This window comes from Monodelphis domestica, chromosome 7 (genome assembly GCF_027887165.1).
Source record: "Monodelphis domestica isolate mMonDom1 chromosome 7, mMonDom1.pri, whole genome shotgun sequence".
NCBI lineage: Eukaryota > Metazoa > Chordata > Mammalia > Didelphimorphia > Didelphidae > Monodelphis > Monodelphis domestica.
This window is the reverse complement of record NC_077233.1, coordinates 198,330,231-198,349,130: the sequence shown is the minus strand read 5'-3', so window position 1 is coordinate 198,349,130 and position 18,900 is coordinate 198,330,231. Positions and strand designations below refer to the sequence as shown.

General features: G+C 35.1%; 1 protein-coding gene across 6 annotated transcripts in view; it reads left to right on the top strand.

Moving 5' to 3' along the window:
- TRPM3 (transient receptor potential cation channel subfamily M member 3) overlaps positions 1–18,900 on the top strand; it is a 722,593-nt gene that overhangs the window by 104,118 nt on the left and 599,575 nt on the right. The gene's annotated exons all lie outside the window — the stretch shown is intronic.

The window sequence follows — 18,900 nt, the reverse complement described above, 5'->3', positions numbered from 1 at the left end:
AGATCATTTTGGGTAGGATGTTCATTTTTATTATATTGGCTCATCCTACCCATGAGCAGTTAATGTTTTTCCAATTGCTCAAGTCTAGTTTTAATTGTGTGTAGAGTGTTTTGTAGTTGTGATCATATAGTTCCTCTGTTTGTCTCGGGAGATAGATTCCTAAGTATTTTATTTTGTCTAAGGTGATTTTGAATGGGATTTCTCTTTCTAATTTTTGCTGCTGAGATGTGTTGGAAATATATAGAAATGCTGATGACTTATGCGGTTTTATTTTGTATCTTGCAACTTTGCTAAAGTTGTTGATTATTTCAATTAGCTTTTTTCTTGATTCTCTAAGATTCTTTAAGTAGACCATCATATCATCTGCAAAGAGTGATAACTTGGTCTCTTCATTGCCTATTTTAATGCCTTCAATTTCTTTTTCTTCTCTAATTGCTACTACTAGTGTTTCTAGTACAATGTTAAATAATAGAGGTGATAATGTTCAACCTTGTTTTACTCCTGATCTTATTGGGAATGCATCTAGTTTATCCCCATTGCAGATGATGTTTGCTGATGGTTTTAGATATATACTGTTTATTATTTTTAGGAACAACCCTTCTATTCCTATGCTTTCTAGTGTCTTTAATAGGAATGGGTGTTGTATTTTATCAAAGGTTTTTTCTGCATCTGTTGAAATAATCATGTGATTTTTGTTGGTTTCTTGTTAATATGGTCAGTTATTTGGATGGTTTTCCTAATATTGAATCAGCCATGCATTCCTGGTATGAATCCTACTTGATCATAGTAAATGACCCTCCTGATCACTTGCTGAAGTCTTTTTGCTAGTATCCTGTTTAAGATTTTTGCATCTATGTTCATTAGGGAGATTGGTCTGTAGTTTTATTTCTATGCTTTTGACCTGCCTGGCTTTGGAATCAGTACCATATTTGTGTCATAAAAGGAGTTTGGTAGCACTCCCTCTTTGCTTATTATGTCAAATAGTTTGTATAGTATTGGAGTTAGCTGTTCTTTGAATGTTTGATAGAATTCACTAGTGAATCCATCAGGCCCTGGGGATTTTTTCTTAGGGAGTTCTTTGATGGACTGTTGGATTTCTTTTTCTGATATGGGATTATTTAAGAATTCTATTTCTTCTTCTGTTAGTCTAGGCAGTTTATATTTTTGTAAATATTCATCCACATTGCTTAGATTGGCATATTTATTGCCACATAATTGGGCCAAGTAGTTTTTAATGATTGCCTTAATTTCCTCTTCATTGGAGGTAAGGTCTCCCTTTTTATCTGTGATACTATTAATTTGCCCTTCTTCCCTTCTTTTTTAAATTAGGTTAAGCAGTATCTTGTGTATTTTGTTTGTTTTTTTTTAAGTACCAGCTTCTTGTCTTATTTATTAATTCAATAATTCTATCACTTTCAATTTTATTAATTTCTCCCTTAATTTTTAGGATTTCTAATTTGATTTTCTTCTGGGGGGTTTTAATTTGTTCGCTTTCAAGTTTTTTGATTTGCATTTCCAATTCATTGATCTCTGCCCTCCTTAATTTGTTAATATATGCACTCAGGGATATGCATTTTCCTCTGAGTAGTGCTTTGGCTGCACGCCATAAGGTTTGAAAGAATGTCTCACCATTGTCATTTTCTTCAATGAAATTATTAATTGTTTCTATGATTTGTACTCTAACCAATTTTGGAGTATCATATTATTTAATTTCCAATTGATTTTTGATTTTGCTTTCCACATATCCTTACTGATCATTATTTTTATTGCCTTATGATCTGAAAAGATTGCATTAATTATTTCTCCTTTTCTACATTTGTATGCCATGTTTTTATGACCTAGTATATGGTCAATCTTTGTGAATGTGCCATGTGCTACTGAAAAGAAGATGTATTCCTTTTTAGTCCTATTTTTTCCTCCATATATCCATCAACTCTAATTTTTCTAAGATTTCATTCAACTTTTTTACCTCTTTTTTATTTATTTTTTTATTTGATTTATCTAAATTTGATAGTGGTTGGTTCAGATCTCCCACTAGACAGTTATGTTAATATTTTGTTATTATTTATTCCAGTACAAAGGAGACAGCAGGTAAAAAATAAGATAAATTCATTTTTGACTAGAACAATTACATTCCATATTTCATAACTCTTTCTATTTGAAATAATAATAATCATAATTGTCTTAATGTTGCTATGGCTTAATCATTTCATTTGGGTCTGCTTCTTTGTGAATCCCTTTTGGAGATTTTTTGGGCAGAGATATTAGAATGATTTGTCATTTCTTCCTTCACCTCATTTTACAGATGAGCAACATGAGGTGAAAAGGGTTAAGTGACTTATCCAGGATCATATAGCTAGTAAGTCTCTGGGGTCATATTTGAACTTGGATCTTCCTGAGTCTCGGGTGAACACTCTATTCATTGCATCACCTACTTGCCTTTTTCCCTGATAGAGGATGATGGAGTATACTAATTGTTTCCTTTACAAATTCCCTGAGATAGTGGAAGTCTAATCCCATATTTTCTATGAGAAAACTGAAATTCTAGGAATTATATTTCAGAAAATTAGTAAATAAAACAGTCAAGATTTTGACCCAGGTTTTCTGACTCAGAATATCTTTCCACTGAATTTTGCTGTTTCTAGTTAGAAGAGATCTCTTGCTCAACCCTGTGTGTCAGAATACGGCATATCTTTGAAATGAAGAATGAGTTTTCCAGGAAGTTTGATTACTGAAATAATCCACTCAAATCCTTTTGGACATTCTCACTTCAATATCAAAGTAATTTTTTTCACTATCTGTGGGTTACTCAGGATCTGGGCAATGCTTTGTCACCTGCAGTTTCCAGGCATGGCTGGAATTATCTACATTTTTTCATTCCCTTTCAATACAATAGTAAAAGTTCCACCATTACATAAAAATACTTGATGAGAGTGGGATTCATATGAAGGAGCTGTGCTCTGCCACTAGTTCAAGCAATAAATTAAGTGCCTAGGGAGGGAGCATAAAGGAATGGAAATTCTCTTGATTTATGCTTAGCACTCTGGTAAATTGGAGTTACAGGAGTGTTGCTGGAGGCACACACTGCCACAGAATGTCTGTTTGGTGAAGGAAGATTTGTCACTCCATGAATAGCCAGTAAATAAATCTGTTTCTCAGTAAATCAGGGTGGCTGGTCATTCAGCAAATGACATAGTTGAGAGAGGACTGAATGTAGAATCCTGGTGCTGCCTTTATCTATGTTATTTCAGATAAATCATACTATCATCAATTTAAGCTTGATAAGGACCATAAAGTTCTATTTGACCCAACTCCTTCATTTGGAAGATGACAAAATGGATACTTAGGGAGGTTAGTTGATTTGACCATAGTTACACAGCTAATAAATACTAGAGAGAATTTGAACTCAGATTTCTTGAGTCTTGTTCCAGAATTCTACCCCCTATGACATAATGTCTCTCAAAGACCCTCAACTTCTCTGGTTCTCAGTTTCCTCATTTGAACTATGATGAGGTTAGACTATATGGCCCCAAAAGTATATTCTAATCACCCTAGATTCGTAAATGAAAGTTTAAAATTGGGGTGGTTTTGAGTTACCCAAATTTCTTTGCTCCATTGAAATAGAGAACATAGGGCACTCATTTAAAGAAAACTCTTCCTACCAGTTTAGATTGGCATATGTTCTGTAATATACAAATCAATAAACATTTATTAAATACTTACTTAAAATCATTTATTAAGTACATATACTGAAATATATTAATCAACAACTATTTTTTTAAGTATGTACTATATTCCAAGTACTGTTCTTTGTGCTAGGATACAAAGACAAAAATGATACACTCTGGTCTCCAGGTTTTATATTCTATGAGAGGAAATGACATTTGTATATATAACTATAAGGAAAACTATGCCAATTTTTTAAAATTAATTAATTAGTTTAGAATATTTTTTCCATGGTTACATGATTCATGTTCTTCCCTTCCCTTTTCTCTTATCCCTCCCTGAACTGATGAGCAGTTCCACTGGGTTATTATACATGTATCATTGTTCAATACCTATTTCCATATTATTAATATTTGCAATAGAATGATCATTTAAAGTCAACATCCCTAATCATATGCCCATCGAACCACGTGATCGATCATATGTTTTTCTTCTTCGTTTCTGCTCCCACAGTTCTTCCTCTGTATGTTCTTTCTCATGTTCTAGCATTCTTTCTCATAAGTCCCTCTGGATTGTCCTGAATCATTGCATTGCTGCTAGTAGAGAAGTTATACCATAGTTTATAAAGAAAACTATACCATAAATACAAGGTAGTTTAGGGAGAGAAAGCACTAGTAGTTGAAAGGGTCAAGAAAGGCTCTTATGATAGAAGATGGTGCATGTGTTGCATCTTGAAGGATTTTGTGGATTTCTGAGCTATACCTTAAGAAATTCTCTGAGGCTGAGATAAGTAGAATGATCATTCCAGTCATGAGAAGAGAGAGCATAAAGATGTAAAGGCTCAAGATAGTGGATTATGTGTGTGGGAAAACAAGTATAACTAGACCACAGAGCTAGAGAATCACTATGTAACATATGTAATGGGACATAATATAAAATGTAATATATTTTACTAAGTGTCAATGTAATGTAAAATGAGGCAAAAAGAAGGTTGGATCCAGGTTACAGGGAGCTCTAAAAGCCAATGATGTTTATATTTGATAGCTGAATTAGTGGGGAGCCATTGGATTTTATAAATTAGGGGCATGACATGATCAGATCTCTGGTAGATCAAATGAGTTGGAGGGGGGACAGGGATCTGAAAAGAGAGATCAGTATAGAGTTGAACTGGTTAACTATTTGGTCAGGATTGAGAAGGAAGGAAAATAAGTTCAAATTGGAGATAATGGCTAGTAAGTAAGTTTCCAATGCTCTATTCATTGTACCAATTAGCTACCTAGAAATTATTTAATAATCATTTTAGGAATTTTCCCCTACCATGGAGGAAACCTAACCTTGATGTATGACTTAGCCTTTAGGAGGGTTAAGTTATTTTTAATTTAAAGAATTTAAAGAATATGAAGTTCTCATGACCCTATATTCCTATATCTAAGCAAGCAGCATACTTCAATCAAAATAATCCTTTTGTGTTTGTTTGCTTGTGGATTAGAATAAGTATAATATTTTTTAAATTGAGTTTTCACTTTCAATTGGTCAAGATGGGTAATGAAGTGATCAGCTCCTAGAACATTAGGGCCATATTTATAACTAATTTCAATGGGAATAACAATTCATACAATTAAATTGAGGATTTTTTAAAAATCCTCTTCCAGTCATCCCGAACCAAACAGTCTTGAATGATTCAATTTTACAGAAATGGAATTCTATACAAACATTATTTTGCTTTGCATTATTTCTAGAAATGATTCAAAGAACTCTGTGGATTACTGTATTTCTCTATATGATTGAATATTTCTCCTAGGCATGCTGTAACCAGCTGTCTTTTTTAACATTATTTTTATTTGGTCAATTTCAAATATTATTCCTTGGATACAAAAATCATTTTCTTTTCCTCCCTCCCATAGCAGACACTGTAACCAGCTGTCTTAATCCCATATTTGTTGTTGTTCAGGCATTTCAATCTGATTCTTTATGACTCCATTTGAGGTTTTCTTGGTAAAAAATACAGGAATGGTTTGCCATTTCCTGCTCCAACTCATTTTACAGATGAAGAAACTAAGGCAAACAGGGTTAAGTGATTTACTCAGGATCACACAAATGGCAAATGTCTAAGCCTAGATTTGAACTTGGTCTTCCTGACTCCAGGCCTAGCTCTCTATCTATCCACTGTGGCACCTAGCTGCCCCTCAGTTAAGATGACATAAATAACTGACAGATACAAAATAAACTTAGCTTATAAAGATACAGTTGTCATACACAGAGAAGAAATATAGGTTGGTAGTTAAAGTTCTGTTTCTGGTTATAATTTATTTATTTACTTTAAACCCTTACCTTCCATCTTAAAATCAATACTGTATATTGGTTCCAAGGCAGAAGAGCAGTGAGGGATAGGTAACTGGGTTTAAGTGACTTGTCCAGAGTCACACAGCAAAGAGATGTCTAAGGCTAGATTTGAACCCAGGACCTCCCATATCTAGCCCTGGCTCTCCATCCACTGAGCCACTTAGCTGCCCCCTGCCTGGTTATAATTTAGTTGAGCAATAAGACCTTCCCTTGCTTACTGTTTCTGTGGAGATGGCACACAGATTGACAAATGAGTCCAATATGGAATATGTCAGACCAGAGAAGACTAGAAGTTGTCTTAAGGAAAGCTTTTTATAAGATCTCAGAACTGCTGAGGATGATATTACCTGTCTAAGCCATTATTTGGTATGTAATTAAAAAAAAAGTCACCTTTTTATTCTAGCTGCCCGTGTTGTAGGGTCATATTTCCCCCACCTCCTAGTGGCTTATAATCATAGCCATGTTACAGGTGAGGAATTTCTCCTTTGAGATTCTTATTTACAATATAGCCAAGGAACTTCCCCTTTGAAATCCGATGTTTCCCCCAAACCTGCTTCTTTATATGCTGGATCATAGATCGCCATACTGTACTGTGAGATACAACATATGTAGCAGGTTAGATACTTCTTAAGGGGGGAAAAGTTGTGGAATTTAAATGGGAGGGAGTGTTACAACTTCAGAATGCAAAAAATAAAAGGAGAGAAAATAGTTCTATTGCAACCCAATCACTCTTTTACTCTGTATGTTCTTTATATACTTTTATACTCCATTTGATCAAATCTATTCATTTATATGCTATTTTTCCCTAGGGAGACTATGACCCAGATATCCTGGGTTTTTTTTGTGTACCTTATATTATTCACATGTATTGGGAAGAACTTTAGATTAAAAAAAGCCTACCCTTGTGGGGGCAGCGGGGTAGCTCAGTGAATTAAGAGCCAGACTTAGAAATGGAAGGTCCTAGGTTCAAATCTGACCTCAGACACTTTCTAGCTATGTGCCCCTGGGCAAGTCACTTAACCCCCATTGCCTAGCCCTTACCACTCTTCTGCCTTTGAACCAATGCACAGTATTGATTCCAAGACAGATGGTAAGGGTTTTAAAAAAAAGCCCACCCTTGTTGTGATCCTGAGCTTATTATCCACTCTCAATCTTACTTTCCTCATCTACAAAATAGAGACAACAGCACTTGGACAACCAACCTCATAGACTTTTTGTGACAAACAAGTGAGATTCTAAATGTGAATCATAATTGCTATTTTAAATCTAAAATAACAAAATATTTAATAGTGCCTTATATTCTACAAAGAACTTTACATTTTAAAAATCTGCATAGGTATTATTATTATTATTATTATTATTATTATTATTTTAGAGATTTGGAAGGATTTGGAGATTTGAGGATCAACTATGTGAAGTGATTATCTGTAGTCAACTTATGTATTGGACCATTCAAGAATATTGTGGAAGCAAGAGAGGTCATTAGACTCTCCTATCCTTTTCTGTGCCATTTAGCACTAAATGTTTTCTAAATCAAAATTTTTGCAGTAGGCATTTGGTTGTATCAAAAAAAAAAAAAAAAAGAAGAACAGCAACCCACCCCTAAAACTAATATATCTAAACCCAAGCTACTTGAAATTAAATTTTAGGATTTGGATAGCTGACCATAGACTCACAGAAAGGTAGAACATAGTGGCTGATTGAGTCCCTGGGTACTTCCAACTCAGGTGAACAGATATTCCATCAGATTTCAGGAATCTTTGTATTTGGGCCTTCTGCTGATCTTATCCATGTTAGTACTAGCAAGTGGGATTCACATCTGCAAAGAAAACATCTCCAAGATGTCATTCCTGGTGCTCTTACAAACAATAGAAACTTCATCCCATCTAGAGCCAAAGTGTCAAAATTGGGTTAGGAAATACTTTTCTTAAATCCAAATTGAGAATTCTTTCCTTTATACTCTAATATATAAAGTGCTCTAACCCTAGTGTTTAATGTATTCAGTCAACTAATTATCGTAGGAATAATAATTGCTCCATTAGAAATCTAGAAAAAAATTACAAGGAAATCAGGCAAGGATCAATACAGAGAAATGTCTTGTTTTCCCTCTACCCTGTAAGGCAGGAAGTACAAATAAGAGAAAATATAAAAAATAAATAGCTAGGATTTATTTTATGTTTTCAATATATTTTTACTTTTTCTCATAATAGGTCAGTAACAAGTACTCTATCCTGCTTTTGTGATATTTTTGGAAACCTGGGGGGTGTTCTGTTTAGAATCTGTTTAGATTTGCAGGATTTCTTTCTTTCTTTTTTTTTCCTTTTTGTCCATGGATAAAATTGTTCGATTGGGTACTATGCTTCTGCTATGGCATCCTGGAAGCAGTAATATTCACATTTAAGACCTAAGTTTTTATTTGCTTTTTAAAAATTAAAACCCTTGCTTTCTATCTTAGTTTTAATTCTCATTCAGAAGAGTGACAAGAACTAGGCAATTGAGGTTAGGTGACTTACCCAAGGATCACATATGTAAGAAAATCTGAGGTCAAACTTGAACCCAGGTCCTCCTGTCATTATGTCATCTAGCTGCTCCAAGCCTGGATATTTTAAAGAACACTCACAGGACTCTAAGATATGATTCAGAAATATTCCTCATTAACTCAACACCATCTGTAGAGAAATTGTGGAAGAAACAGGGTATTATACCTATATCACCACCACTATCATGGACACTCATCTGTCTTGGGCTATCCACTGGTATACTTAGGGAATTTCAGAAATCCTGGGATCACTTAATTGTTATAGAACCAAACCAAAAATATTGTTAGCATCAAGAATCCTGTAACTTTCAAAATCTTCTTCACTTACTGGTAACCACAACACTGTGGTAATATTTGTGTTCAAATCCACTTAAGCTTTCAAGTTCAGGACCTGTTCAAAGACAAATAGTAAAATCCCGATGTTTCTCATAAAGCAGAGGAAATTTGGCAGAAAACAACTAGTCATTCCCATAAGTGCAGTCATACTTCCACATAATTCCCCCCAAAATGTTCATTTAAATGTACCATGTGCAGTCTGGGAAAGTCATTTCAAAGTCTATGCAGTGGCTTTATTCATGTCACTGCCATTTGATTCTCTGTAATTTAACACACCATGGTGCCGTTTGATGAACTGTTTACAGCCCTTTCATTTTTCCCAAATGCCAGGTATGGAACACTTATTTAAATTAAATTTTCATACTGTTAGTCAAAACCTTTTTAAGAATTATCATTAGAAAATGAACTCCTACCTGTGCAGGAGAAGAACGAGGAAATGCATGGTTGTAATTAAAAATTGTCAAATGGGCCAGGATAGTGTGACATTTGGAAACCTACGACAAGACAGTTGAGGGTCATTTGGTTGAAATTGTACCTGTTACCTTGGGAACGTGAAATTGGGAAGACAAAAATGCAACAGAGTATAGAGCCTGTGTGGGATATGGTGAGAAGATAAAGGATTATTGAGAATAACTTGATTCTTTTAATTTAATTTTAAAAATATGCAGTCCTGCCTCTGCTCAGCATTGTTCCAAGAAGTATATATTAGAAAAAATGACTGAGTATCAGACTCAGAGTCTAGAAATGTGAGGCCACGTCCTCCTTCTGAGACTGAGAAGTTACAGGACTGTTAGCAAGTCACTTAAAACCTTTTGAGCCTTGATTTACTCTTTTGTAAAATGGGAAGCACAGACATCTCAGAAATAAAGGGTTTTTCAAACACATTTAGTCCAATTTACACATTTGTCACAATCCCCTTTTTTATATCTGATCCTCCAAATTGTATTTGAAGACTTCTGGTAAAGAGGAATTGATTACCATCAGGCAATTCCATCTACATTTGATAGTCCTGACTATAGGGAGATTATTCCTTACGTTGTGTAAGAAATCAGCCTTTCCACAACTTCATTCAGTAAACATTAAGAACCTACTCTGTGCTGAGAACTGTGAACAAAAATAAAACTTTGCTTATGGAGTCTATTTTGTCCAGAAGTAAATAATATGATGAGGAAAAAACAAACACACACACACACACACACACACACACACACACACACACACACATCCATGTAAGCTCTGAGATTCCTTATCCCAATCTTACTCTCTCAAATGAGTCTTGGGTCTTATTGGCAAAGGTACGTACATCTTTCCCCAAAGACTCTGGCATTACCCTCAAGGGGTGTCAGAGATGATTCTCTAATACACTTAGCTCAAACTCCCATCAGTTTGCTTCTCACTCTGCCCTCACAAGATTGCTAGGTAGTACTGAATTTAGGTATCTAGCCTTAAGTAATCCTAGAAAAAGACATTTACTAAGATGGCACAGAAACAAAGTTTGGAACAAAGCATTCCTTTCCCACCAGAGTCTATGACAAACCTTCCCATGTAGAGTGTCCAGGGGAAATCGAGCTCAAGCTTACCACATGTAGCAACATGGTAATCCACATCTAATTCTAATTGCTAGAAGTCCTTTTCTCTCAAAAAAAAATCTTTTAAGCATAATGAAAATAGAGTTACTCTGTCCTTAGAGTCCATGCAAAACATAAAATTAACTGATTCATGGATACTGCTAGGGCACTGGGAGGAGGAGAGGAAGTCCAACATCCTCTATACCCTTCAAAATCCTAAAGAATCCTCCAGCGAAAGTGGGGGTGGGGGGAGAGAAGAACCTGGCTAATGTCAAACCTGGGATTTCTTCTTCTCCACAATTACAGAGTCACTTCTGCATTGTAGGGATTGGGGATGTGACTCCTTACTCCTACAATCTGGAAAATCTGCATAAATATTTTTAATTATCCCTTTGTACCAGAGAAGAATTTTGAATTCTCTTCCTTTTTAGCATGTTTATAGTACCTGATTTTAAATTTTAGTTATTTGATCATGGACTATTTAAAGGTAAATGTTAAACTATCTTTATATTTCTAGCTTTTGCATGCCATCTGCTAGTTTTCATGTCCTTTTTGCAAACTACCTTTTTAAATTATTTTAAATGAAAAAAGTATGTTTAGTTATGATATAAAATGCAATATTTTAATACAAAAATACAATGTTATTATGTAATACTACACATACATTTTATGCATTTCAAAGTTTCTAAACTTTTCCCATGTCATCTTCTGGCCTTCGCATGTCATTTGAGACTTCACAAAACTCCCCCAAAATTCCTATTTAATTTCTTAAGCTGACCCACAATGTATTGAAACCAGAATGGGGAAGGTTGTAATGTGGAAGGGATTCCTATAACTTCTTCTTGATGTTGTCTTGGAAAAACATGCTCATTGAAATTTCTCAAATCTCACTATTCTTTCTAACTCAACATTTTTATATAAGACCAAAGGGTGTGTTGAAATCCCCAGCCATGTAGAACAAATTCCATTTCTGACTTTATTTCACTTCATCCAATGACTTTCAGTGACTTTTTACATTTGATCTAAGATCAATGATTGAAATTACTTCAAGAGAGGATGAGATTGAACAAATTAATCAACACCACTATTTACACACTGTAAACCTCAACATTTCTCAGACTTATGAATGTTAGGGGTTTCCCCCATTGGGGAATCTTCTACTTAAAAAAATTCCCTAGCAGATGGTGAGAACTCTACTTGAGTGTGGGGGCTCCTTGCCTTGGGAATATCCTACTTAGGACTGCTTTAGGACAGAGAGCTCCTTGAGAACAATGAAAAGTACTTTGATCCATGCTTATGGAAGGGACAGGAAGTCCTTTGAGTCATGACTATTTTAGAATTGATACAATGGGATACTAAGTACCTATAAAGGTGGGGCAACTTGTAAACTACTTAAACCTAAAAGGGTGATAACTTATTCAGAGGTTTTTTCTTAATGAAATTTGTCGACACAGCAGCATTTTTTTCTGACTTACTAAAGAGATTAAAACTACTCAGCTGTGAATTCAAATTGGGCGGTCCTTTAGAAACATCTACAGTGATTAGTAGATGTAAGGACTTAGGGGAGGTGACATAGGAGATTTTGCCCTTAAAAATAAGAGCTCAGAGAAGAGCTGGATTCTGATTCTGAGGGAGCTCATTTTGAGAAGACTCATTCTGAGGATCTTGATTTCTGACTCTCATTCTGAAGGAGAGTTCCTTGAGGAGCTCCTCTGAGGGACTCTGTCCCTCTCGGGTAGGAGCTCTGGAGGCTCTTGAGAGAGGCCCTTTGAAACAATCTCTGGCTGGAAGACTCTTTGAGGAAGGATGCTGGCCTGGTGTCACTAAAATCCTTATTTAGTCAGACCTTGTGGTGAGTGTTAAAAAACTGACTGGTTTCTCTTTTTAAGACTCAGGTCTAGGCCATATTGGCTTTGAGGCCCTTCATACTTATTCCTTTTTTACTCTCTCTCTCTTTCTTTGATTACTCATTGTATTGTTAATTAAAATCTCTATAAAACCCAATTGACTTGGGTATTTGAATAATTGGGAATATTTCCCTGGCGAACACCTTATATTTGATTTTAAACCCAAGACACTGTAGTGAAACATATTTCTGCAGTCAAACTTACTCACCCTCTCTTATATCTATCACAATTTATATCTTCCACTATTTTAATCACTACAGTTTAAGACCTCAACCATTTTACATCTCACAACACACACACACACACACACACACACACACACATTGTAAACACAAAATAATTTGAATTGGGAGAGCTAAGAACTGAGAAGATAAGGAACTCATTTAAGGCATGATACCTGAGTTATACTTTGGAGAAAGACAGGGATTCTTTGAGGAGGAAGTCACAATTTTATAGGGACAGGAATAGTCTCCACCATGTCTTTTAAAGGAAAGTCAATGAGTCAGATGGACTGGAGTGTGAGAGGAAGAGTTATGTGAGATCAGATTGTAGATATAATGTATTATCTTTATGACCATAGGGAAATCACTTTATCTCTCTTGAATCTGTTTCCAGATCTATAAAATGGGGACAATAAAAGCACCCACCATACAGAATTGTAAGGACCAAATAAGCTTAAGTCCCATGATTCTGAAGTATTAAAGTATTCCAAACAAAAAATACTGTATTTTATCCTAGAGACAAGAGAGAGCAGAGATCCCGCTAAAGCATCTTGAGCTGGAGAGTAAGTCTGAATGCAATTTTAAGAATATCTATAAGCTCTTTATACAATAGATTGGAAAAGAGAGAAACTGGAAGCAAGGAGACCACTTAGAAGATAATTGTTCTACTCAAGATGAGAGAAAATGAGAGCCTGAGACAATGTGATAGTTGAGTGAGTGGAGAGAAGAGGGTGATTACAGAGATACTGTGGAAATAAAATTGATGGAGCATGTATAACAATTTATTGAATTGAAGGAGAGCATAGAGTCAAGGATGATTGAAATTTTGAACCTTCACAATTGGAATGATGGTTATTCCCTGGACACAAACAGGGAAGTTACAAAGGGGCCAGATCTGAAGGGGGGGGGAATGATGATTTAATGATGATTTATTTTGGGGGGTTGGGGGATGTGTAGTATCTATCATATACTGTGTATACTATGAGCTATATTTTTGGACTGGACTTTGAGGGAGATCTCTAGCACACAGTTGATCATTGGACCTCAGAAGACATGTAAAGGATATATGCAGAGATTTGGGAATCCTTTGCATGAGGATTATAATTGGACTTGTGTCAGTTGATAAGAGAGTTTTCACCAAGAAAGAGCATATACAGAGAGAAGAGACTAAAGAAGAGGAATATGGTAATATCATATTTATTAGCATTTTAGCATTTTTGGAGTGATTGGGTATATTTTTCTGATTCTGTTTATTTCACTTTGCACCATTTCATAAAGATTTTCCCATGCTTCTCTGGATTTCTCATGTTATCTTTCCTTATATTCTGATAATCTTCTGCATTCACATACCATTTACGAACACAGACACACAGATGTATATATATATATATATATTTGTTGTTGTTGTCATTCTTTTTCTTATTGAAAAGATTGCTTCTATAAATATTTTTCCTATTTCCTTGCTTTCTTGAGACATATTTTAACAATGGGAAAAATGTCTGGTGAAAGCCTAGATCTCTTTGGGAAGCAATGGGACTTATAAGTTACATCAGGGTTATTTAGTATCTTGAATGCCAAGAAGAGGAAACAACTCGTAGTGTGTTTTGCATATATGTAATCAATAAAAAAAAAATGTTCAGTTGACAGTTCAATTCAATTCAAGAACCAAATATTTTGCTAGAGATAATACTGGTAAATAAGATAGGAAGAAAACTTATTCCAATGAAGGTGAGAGAAAAGGAGAAATAATAGCTTGATGAAAATTTACATGAGGTAATATTAAAGAATAGGATTCCCAACAACCTATACTAGAAAAGTCCAGGACAACTGAAACTTCCATATCTTTCTTTGAAAGTTAATCAGATCATTTGTCTTATGCCATATTATGTCACACTAAAAAACATTTATCTCTTATTCTCTTTTATTTTGTTTTTTAAAGTTACTTATTTTGTTAAATATTTCCAATTACAGATAGAAAAATTCAACAATCATTTTTTACAGTTTTGAGTTCTGAATTCTTTACCTTCATTTGATCTGATTCCCTCTTTAAGAAGGCAAACGGAGGGCAGCTGGGTAGCTCAGTGAATTGAGAGCAGGCCTGGAGACTGGAGGTCCTTGGTTCAAATCTGGTTTCACACTTCCCAGCTGACCCTGAGCAAGTCACTTAACCCCCATTACCTAGGCCTTACCACTCTTCTGCCTTAGAACCAATACACAGGATTGATTCTAAGATGGAAGGTAAGGGTTAAAAAAAAAGTAGACAAATTTATTTCTGTTATACATTTGTTGTCATGTAAAACATATTTCCATACTAACCATGTTTTAAAGGAAAACACACACATACAAATAAAGACAAACAGTGCTTCAGTCTGCATTTAGAGTTCACCCTAACCCTTGGGAGATGTATTTTTCATCATGGATCTTTTGGAATTGTCTTTGATCATTGTCTTGACCTTAGTAGCCGAGTCTTTCACAGTTGATTATCCTTAAAATATTACTGGTACTCTGAATAATGTGTTCCTGTTTGTACTCACTTTACTTTGTATGAATTCATAGAAGTTTTTTCAGGTTTTTCTTAAATTATCCTGGTCATCGTTTCTTTTTTTTTATTATTATTTTTGGAAAATGTTCATTAATTAATTGATTTGGAATATTTATCTATAGTCACAAGATTCATGTTCTTTTCCTCCCCTCTCCCATAGCCAACGTGCAATTCCACTTGGTTTTACATGTGTCATTGATCAAGCCTTGTCATCATTTCTTATAGCACAATAGTATTCCATCATAGTGTTATAACAATTCCCAATTGATGGGCATCCTCTCAATTTCCAATTCATTGCCCTCACAAAAAGAGCTGCTATACTTATTGTTGTACAAATACATCCTTTTCTCTTTAATAAGTTTTTCTGGGATACAGAACCTATGTATTTCTTTAATTAATAGTGATTTAAAGCATTTTTTCATGTAACCAGTTAATAGTTTTTATTTCTTTGGAAAACTGCCTATTAATATCCTGGTTTATGAATTGGGGAATGACTCTTATTTTTATAAATTTATCTAAGTTCCATATATACTTGAGAAATAAGGTCTTTATCAGAAAAACTATTAAATATTTCCCAATTTCTTCTTTCTTCTAATTTTGACTGTATTAATTTTGTTTGTGTCAAAAGCTTTTCAATTCCATGTAATCAAAATTATCTATTTAACTTCTAGAAAGCTCTTTCATCTTTTCTTTGGTCACAATCTTTTCCCTCATTCAAATGTCTGACTGGACCATTTTTCCATGCTCCACTAATTTGCTTATGATATTGCCCTTGTGTCTTTTATGAGTTTTCAACTTTATCTTAGTATTTGGCATGAAATATTGTTGGTCTATACCGGTTTCTGCTAAACTGCTTTCTAATTTTCCTGGCAATTTTTGTGAAATGTTGAGTTCTGTGTATTTGGTACCTAATCTCTTCCACTGATCTGCCATTCTATGTTTTATTTGGTACCACATTGTTTTGTTGATTCCTGCTTTGCAATATAGTTTGACATCTGAAACTACTAAATTGCCTTATTTAAGATTTGTTTTCATTAATTCCCTTGACCTTTTGATCTTCCAGATGAATTTTGTTACTATTTTTCTCTAGCTCTATAAAATAATTCTGTGATGATTTGTTTGGTAAAGCACTGAAAAATAAATTAACTTGGGCAGATTTATCATTTTATTATATTGGCTTGACTGATAAATGATCAGTTATTATTTCTCCATTTTTAAACTCTAGCTTTATTTTTCTGAAAAGTGTTTTGTAATTTCACTCATATAATTCCTGGCTTTATCTTGGCAAGTAGACTCCAAAGAATTGTATATTGTCTGCAATTATTTTAATTGGAACTTCTCTTTCTTGCTCTTGCTGCTGGGTTTTATTGGAAGTATATAGAAAAGTTGAAACTTTATGTAGGTTTCTTTTATGTGCTGGAACTTTGCTAAATTGTTAATCATTTCCACTAGTTTTGTGGTTGATTCTCCAGAGTTTTCTGAGTATGATATCATATCTTCTGTAAGGGGTGATAGTTTTGTTTCCATGTAGCCTATTTTTATTCCTTTTATTTCATTTTGTTGTCTTATAGTGCTATGGCTAGAATTTCTTTTTTTTTCTTGAAAAATTTATTTAGCCAATTTAGAACATTATTCCTTGATTACAAGAATCATAGTCTTTCTCTCCCTTCCCTTCCCCCACCCGTTCCTGTAATATGGCTAGCATTTCTAATATAGTATTGAATAATAGCTCTGATATCAGATATCCTTCCTATACTCCTTATCTTATTAGAAAGGTTTCAAATTTATTACCATTACAGATGTTTGCTCTTGGTTTTAGTTAGGAACTGAAAAAGAAATCTATCTCCTAAAGTAGATATATTGATTGGGAAGCCCCTAGATGGATTGGTGATGAAGAAACCAACTGAGGGACCTACCCAGGGGCAGCAAGACACAAAACCCCTTGAGACTATAGGAAAACAAGTTTATTTAGTTTATGAAGGTTAGAGAAACTGATAGATATCTCCACAGGGTCACTCTCTCTAAAAAGCTCAATTTCCACCCCCTTTTTATGTTCTCTTCATGAGAACTCTCTTCTGGTCTTCTCAAGCCCTCCTTAACAGCTCCCTGTTCTTTCTAGACCCCTAAAAACATCTGGCTACCTTGCTAAACTAAATATCCCAGATTGTCTCTAAAAGGCTGAGGAGACAGGACTCACAGGTGGACTGAGTCCTTCCCCAAGTCAGGGGATTGGCTTCCTAGGTAAAACCCAAAGTCCAAGATGCAAAACCCTTTTATTACCTTAGCCAAATTGCCACAGCCAAATTGTCCACAGCTGGATTGTTCACAGCACTTCAAGGAAACACAGATCTCCTCCCAGGTATTCCTCTAGACCAGCAGTTCTCAACCTCTCAATTTGTAGCAATGAGAATACATAATGCATATCAGGTATTTACATTCCAAATCATAATGGTAGCAAAATTACAGTTTTGAAGTAGCCACCAAAATAATTTTTTGGTTTGGGGTCACCGCAACATGAGGATCTGTATTGCCAAGTCCCGGCATTAGAAAGGTTGAGAACCACTGCTCTAGACCCAAGAACCTCCTAGTTTTTCCACAAAACTTGTTAGTTCCCAGGAGTTGATGGAGCAGCAATTCTCCCTTCCAGCTCAGAGAGAAGGCAGTTCAGGAGTGACCATTTTTCTCCAAAAACTCCCAAACCCCCATTCTGCAAAGCTCCCCCTCCTAGAATCTTTTACCAGGATTTGTAGTTAAATTCTCTTCCCTCCCTCCTGGAGACAACCTTTGCATTTTTCCCTATCCCCTATCCCTTATCCTTATAAAACCATATCATTTTAAGAAAGGGTCCATTGATCCTATGCTTTCTAGTGTTTTTTAATAAGAATGGATGTTGTATTTTTTCAAAACCTTTTTCTGTATTTAATGATTTATTAAAATTCTCTCTGGTATTAATGTTATTGCAAAAGTTAATTAGGCTGAGAGTTTTCCTAATCTTTAACCAGCCCTACATTCCTGGTATAAATTGAGCCTGGTTAATTTTATGATCTTTGTGATATATTGCTATAATTTTCTTGCTTATATGTAATTTTAAAATTTTGAATTCTTATTCATTATATGAGACACTCCCCTGCGAATGCCTCAAGAAGAGAGAAAGGATAGTAGTTTAGATTCCGTGGGGGGCGAGATGGAGCAGGAAGATGGAAGAATTGAGTCAGAAACCAAGCTGGATTGATTTTAATGGAGCCACAGCACACTCCAGCCACTGGAAATCTCAAAGGAAAGAACCATCCAGTAGTCCAAAATTAACACCACTCAGGTCAGAGAAATGATGGAGCTTAGCTGAGAAGTTAGCCTAGGTTCATACCAAGCAGGAACCCTATGGCTGAGAGAATAAGGTGTAGATAATAGGATGAATTAGAAAGAGCTAGGTATTAGCATTGGAAAGGAAAGTTCCTGGCCAAAGGCCAGGTCCCAGGTGAGAGAGAGAGAAGGAGAGAGAGAGACAGTGTTAGGCTAGGCTTGAGATCCAAGAGAGAGAGAGAGAGAGAGGAGGTGTCTGTGGCTGTTCCTTTTAATGTCTTTGACATGCAAATATGAATAATACATAATCATGAATACAGAGTGTATTGATAGGTTCAGGTGTAGATTCTAACAATGTAAAGGTGGAGTTTATCCCAGCATGGATAAGACAAAGGGATCTAAGTTTTCGCACCTTAACCTTAGCAATGCTGGGATCTGAGTTCATTGCCATGTGCAAGAATGGCCATGTGTCCATACA